The sequence below is a fragment of the Poecilia reticulata genome, linkage group LG10 (assembly GCF_000633615.1).
Source record: "Poecilia reticulata strain Guanapo linkage group LG10, Guppy_female_1.0+MT, whole genome shotgun sequence".
NCBI classification, from domain to species: Eukaryota; Metazoa; Chordata; class Actinopteri; order Cyprinodontiformes; family Poeciliidae; genus Poecilia; species Poecilia reticulata.
In genome coordinates, this window is record NC_024340.1 from 24,099,037 (window position 1) to 24,105,036 (window position 6,000).

The following is a 6,000-nucleotide window of genomic DNA, read 5'->3' on the forward strand; positions in this document are numbered from 1 at the left end:
TTTAATGCTTTTTTTCTTGCTTTATTTTCTAAAAAAAAAAATTACAAATAACATCAAATATTTTCAAAAAGTGACTTTTATATGAATCAACCCTTCTGTATGATGGAGGATTAGGGCCATGCTACAGGAATTTTGTTTAATTACGAGAGTAACCAAGATCTTACCAGATCTGGTAAAATCGGGGAGAGACAGAAGAGAGAAGGGTCTTTTCAAGGAACATACATAAAACTGACCTTGACTTCAAAGTCCGCTTGAAGTCATTGTTTTTAACAACTGTGAACTACTTTTTTTTTTTTTTTAAAGAAGACAAAATTATATACTTTATATGTTGCATTGTAGCTTTTTAAAGAGCATATTTTTTTTCCATTTATCTTTCATAACTCGCTTTTATCCATTGCATGTCGTTTTTAACCCTTAAATGATTTTTAAATGAACAGATGCAAACATGATTTTGTGTCTTGTGTCACAAACTTTCGAAGGTTCTTATTTCAGGACTCTATAACGACCAATGCCAATGATTTGTTTATTTATTCTTCAATTGTATTTTTAAATTAATAAACTGTGATCTTACTCCAGCGGGTAAATGAATTTTAATTTCAGGTCGTCTGACCTATCTCTTTGCTGTCTTTTCCTTTGATGAAGCTCATATGACGACATACAAGTAAACATTTTAAAGCAAATCTACCAATGTCTTTGTCCTTTGTGATGAACTAATGTGTCCGTTTTTTAAACTCTGTGGAGTGAAACATCTTTTTTTTTTTTTTAGGCATAGCAGTCATTTTTAAAATGGCAATGGAAGAACAGTTTTTGGTTTGTTTTTAAACAAACAGTGTGTGAAATGACGGGCTCCCAGTCTGAGTCTTCTTCTTTCTGACTCCAGGCTGGGGTGTGCTGGCTCAGAGCTGAGGGGCGGGGAGGGGAAATGGAGAGCTGTTTGATGGTCTGGGGTTATTAGCTTGAAATATCCAGGCAACAGCTGCACCATTTCCGCAGCAGCACCTGTCAGCATGGCGTGGAGCTGTCGACATGCGCCTGTGTCAGTGCCTCCATGTCTGAGGGGCCTGGTGTTCACAGACCTTTGGTAGCATGCACACGCTAACACTTTAGCACACAGTTGCTTTCTCAGCTAAAGCCCTGGCATGTGCAGCATGTAGTATATGTTGCAGAACATCTAATCTTTGATGCCAAATCGTTCACATGAACACAACCTACCCCCCACCCCCCCTCCAACCGCCCACCACGCTTTAAGGCTTCTTCGTTCTTTGTCACACGTTTAAGTTGACAGCTTCCTCGCAGCTTCCTGCTAATTCCCGCATCTGAAATCTGGAATTTTCCGTAACTATGACAACAGCAGCGGTGGAGGAGGCAGTGGATTAGATGGTGCATGCTGCTGTGGGGGGGTGTGTGGTAGCTGCATTTGTGTGAAAGCTGTGGGCTGCTTATATGGGGGGGTGTATGATGCGTGTGGTAGGTTTGGGGTTATGCTGGCATGTTGTTGTTTTATGTGTGTTGGGAGCAAGGTGGGGGTGAGGGACGCCCTCAGACCACTCTACACCAGATGGAGGGTTCTTAATCTCCTGAAAACACAAATATATATGGTACAACTCTGCTTTATTCATGATTCCTTGACTAGTTCACATGATTTTATTGCTTTTGGATGTAGTTCCGCTCTCCTCTTGCCACTTATCAATGAAGCAGTTAAACCTGTCTATTTAGTTGTCTAAATTCGCCCCTTTCTTCATCCTTCAGCTTATCATTCCTTGCTTCATTCCTGTCTGCCCAAAGCCTCCCCCCTTCTATATTCCCCCTGTCTGACTTCCATCCTCCCAGCTGAGAAAACAGGCCCAGAGAGCACTTGGCAAAGGAGACGCGGGGAGAGACAGAAGAGAGAAGGGTCTTTTCAGATCAAGAGACTAAAAAAGAGTTTTCAGCATTCAAAGGACGCATTGTGCTCTTGGTCCACATTGCTACAGCTCCATCTCTTGCGATTCGACTGAGCCAGCAGCCAGCACATTACTGTGTCTCTTTAAATCAGGGTAGCGTTAGCCGTAGCAACGTTCAGGCTTCGGTGCTTCGACGCTCTTCCTTGCTCCTCTGCCTGTCTGGCCTCCTTATTATCTGAGCCTGATGGGACGCATTCCTCTCAGCTGAAATGATAAACGAAAACATACTTTATGGAAACGGGGCTTGAAGTTTGGTAACTTCAGAGTGTTTGGTAGGATCTGAAGAGTCCTGGAAAGGATACAAGCATGAGGACAGCATGTGTTCATTCTTAATCAGAGCAGGATATTTGATGCTTGATTCTGCGGAGGACCGTGAGGGGCTGAGGTTTTTATTCCTTTCCCTTCCCCCTTAATTATTTTTTATTGTGTGACATCTATCAAAAGAAGAGCGTATTTTCCGACTCTGCACTGGCACAAATCACATTCTTTTGACAGAATAAATCTTTATAGAGGGTGTCGTTCAGTTTCAGTGCTAAAGTCCAGGGGTAAACTGGTCTTTGTGTTTCCACCAGTGCGTATTCACAGAGCAGTGCTCTGTCCTCCAACATGTGGCGACACAGAGACAGCTGCAGGATGGGAGGGAAGAGGGGAAGAAGGGGAGGGGGAGGGAAGGTAAGAGGCAAGGGGGCGATCAGGGAAGGAAGGAAGGAGAGAGGAAACCAGTGGAGGAGGATGGGGAATGAGGGAGCACTCCTTCCTCTCGCCTCACCTCTGAAGGGTTAAAAAAATAACAAAACGCGCGGGAAACTCGCTTCCTCTCCCGCCAAGAGCAGCCAAAAGCGTCACATCCTGATTTCTTTCCTTTCAGCGGATCCAATATAACCTCCTCACATTACATAATGTTTTCCTTTTCCAAGCTCAGATACTGAAAATCTTATTTTTGCTTTAGTACTATGGAAATAAAAACATAAACATCAGAAAAAAAGAACTTTTTGTAAAATCTGCTCCCCCTTTTTTTTTTTTTTTTTTTTTTTAACTTTGAGGTGCTTCCAACTTTTCGTGACTCATGTCTGCAGAATGTGAGCATGTTCCTGTTTATGGAAGTATAAATGCTTACTTAGCTGTTTTCCAGACTTTCTGACTAAGTTTATGGTCAACATCTAGCATCCAACCATCATGCGAGTCGATGTTTTCTTATTTCACACTGAAGCGCGTGAACTCTTCTTGTAAGACAAATTATTATAGATTCAATTCAAAGTTAGTTCCTGGTCGTGGAACACTGKACCAGCTCTACACCCTCAGCAGGGTCCTGGAGGGTGCATGGGAGTTCGCCCAACCAGTCTACATGTGTTTTGTGGACTTGGAGGAGGCGTTCGACCGTGTCCCTCGGGAGGCCTGTGGGGGGTACTCCGGGAGTATTGGGTACCGGGCCCTTTGATATGGGCTGTCAGGTCCTTGTATGACCGGTGTCAGAGTCTGGTCCGCATTGCCGGCAGTAAGTCGGGCTCGTTTCCGGTGAGAGTTGGACTCCGCCAAGGCTGCCCTTTGTCACCGATTCTGTTCATTACTTTTATGGACAGAATTTCTATGTGCAGCCGAGGTGTTGAGGGGATCCGTTTTGGTGGCCTTAGGATCGCATCCCTGCTTTTTGCAAATGATGTGGTCCTGTTGGCTTCATCGGAACGTGATCTGCAGCTCTCACTAGAGCGATTCGCAGCCGAGTGTGAAGCGGCCGGGATGAGGCTCAGTGCCTCCAAATCCGAGGCCCTGGTCTTGAGCCGGAAAAGGTTAGAGTGCCTTCTCCGGGTCAGGGGGGTCGTCCTGCCTCAAGTGGAGGAGTTTAAGTATCTGGGGATCTTGTTCACAAATGAGGGAAGAAGGGAGCGGGAGATCGACAGGCGGATTGGGGCAGCGTCTAGTGTGAAGCGGGCGCTGTACCGGTCCGTCGTGGTGAAGAGAGAGCTGAGTCAAAAAGCGAAGCTCTCGATTTACCGGTCAATCTACGTTCCCACCCTCATCTATGGTCATGAGCTTTGGGTCATGACCGAAAGAACGAGATCATGGGTACAAGCGGCCGAAATGGGCTTCCTCCGCAGGGTGGCTGGGCTCTCCCTTAGAGATAGGGTGAGAAGCTCGGTCATCCGGGAGGGACTCAGAGTAGAGCCGCTGCTCCTCCACGTCGAGAGGAGCCAGTTGAGGTGGCTCGGGCATCTGGTAAGGATGCCTCCTGGACGCCTCCCTGGTGAGGTGTTCCGGGCACGTCCCACCGGGAGGAGGCCTCGGGGAAGACCCAGGACACGCTGGAGGGATTACGTCTCTCGGCTGGCCTGGGAACGCCTTGGGATTCCCCCGGAGGAGCTGGAAGAAGTGGCTGGGGAGAAGGAAGTCTGGGCCTCCCTTCTGAAGCTGCTGCCCCCGCGACCCGACCCCGGATAAGCAGAAGAAAATGGATGTATGGATGGATGGAAGTTAGTTTCATCCCTATTTTTTCTTTCTTTGCGTGTTGACTATTTGTGACTCTTATTACTCCAAAGCATGTTTTTCAGGAAGGGTAGATCTCCACCGTTCTGCTTTGTGTCCGTCCTCTCTGACTGATATTGTAAAAACACAGACAGCTCATTGTCTGCATCCAGTCTGAAGCTCCTCTTCTTTGCTATCCTCTGCTGTAACATCACTGCTTTCGGAGGCCTTTACAGTATATCGGTCTGTGTCTAATGAACAAGAATGTGCTTAATTGAGTGAGCTATGGTGGCGGGGCACAAAAGGGGGGCAACACCAGAACAATCTCCTCATTCTGCCGGGTCTCCTCCAGGGGAAATGGGTGACCCACGGGGACAGCAGGAGCCTCTGTGAGTCACAGGATGACAAACATCAGCTGACATAGTAACTCTGTCTGCTAATAGTCCACGCATTATTCCCCAATGAGAATACTTCTTTAGTTTCCTTCGATTGTTGCCCAGATTTAGATCAGCTCCTGTACTACGGAGCTCCAGTGAATGAAACCGAGACAAGCCCACGCTGCTTTATTGCCTCTGACTCATCCGACTTGTGCCTGTGTGTGTGTGGGGAAGTTCTCCTCCATGTTTCCTGCGTACGTCTCCCTGGGTTGCCAGGTTTTACTAATGGGTGAACATGTTTGCCTTTTTGTGGCCCGGAGCGGCGGCCAGAGACGGCCACGTCTGGGATCGGTAATGAAGACGTGTGGTGAAGAGCAGAGGGAGAAAAGCACAGAGTTGCTGGGGGCTGACAGTTGCCATGGCAGCCCTGCAATACATCTCGGGATAAGGGGTAAATGGAGTCAGCCATTTTGGGTTTTTGTGAGTCTGTAGTGACTGGTGCTGGAAAGCTGCAGTCTCAAATGAAGAATGATTTAACTTTTAAAAACTGAAGATTTTATTTTTTAAGGTAGGCAGATGTTACACAGCTGTGCTTTTACAGGTGTTCATGAAACTCGGTCAAGAAAACAACTACATTATTCAGCACTGAATTGGGTGTCATGCCTTTTGAATGAACAATACGGATCACCGCCGTCCCTCCAGCTGCTTGGTCTTTTCTTTCATCCCTCCAACATCTGCAGCAGCATGTTGCAGGCTGCTCCTTTTGTTATGCTCAGCGACGTATCATTGGCTATTTATAGGCTGTTGTGAAGTGCACAAAGAGCCTGGTTGCTTACGGCTATGATCTCTGTTTGGTCTTCGGATTTTTACATGAATAAAAATAACATGTTAGTAATTTCCCAAAATAAGGAAAAGAAACTGCATGACATGGAAGTAGGATTTTTTTGTAATTTATTTTTTTAACCATTAAAATGATTTGAGAATTTGATGACTGAGCAAAATGGGACTTAGAATGTGGTGGAGAAATCTTTGGTGGTGCCAACAGCACTACGGCACAACTTAAATTATTATTTATCTTTATGTGAGACACTCTGGGTCACAGAGTGAAAGCAACAAAAATAAAATGGTAAATTAACATTAAGAAGCCCAAAAGACAATACAAGAACAGTACACAATCAAAATTACATCTATTATAAGACATCCAGACACTTTGTTCTGTG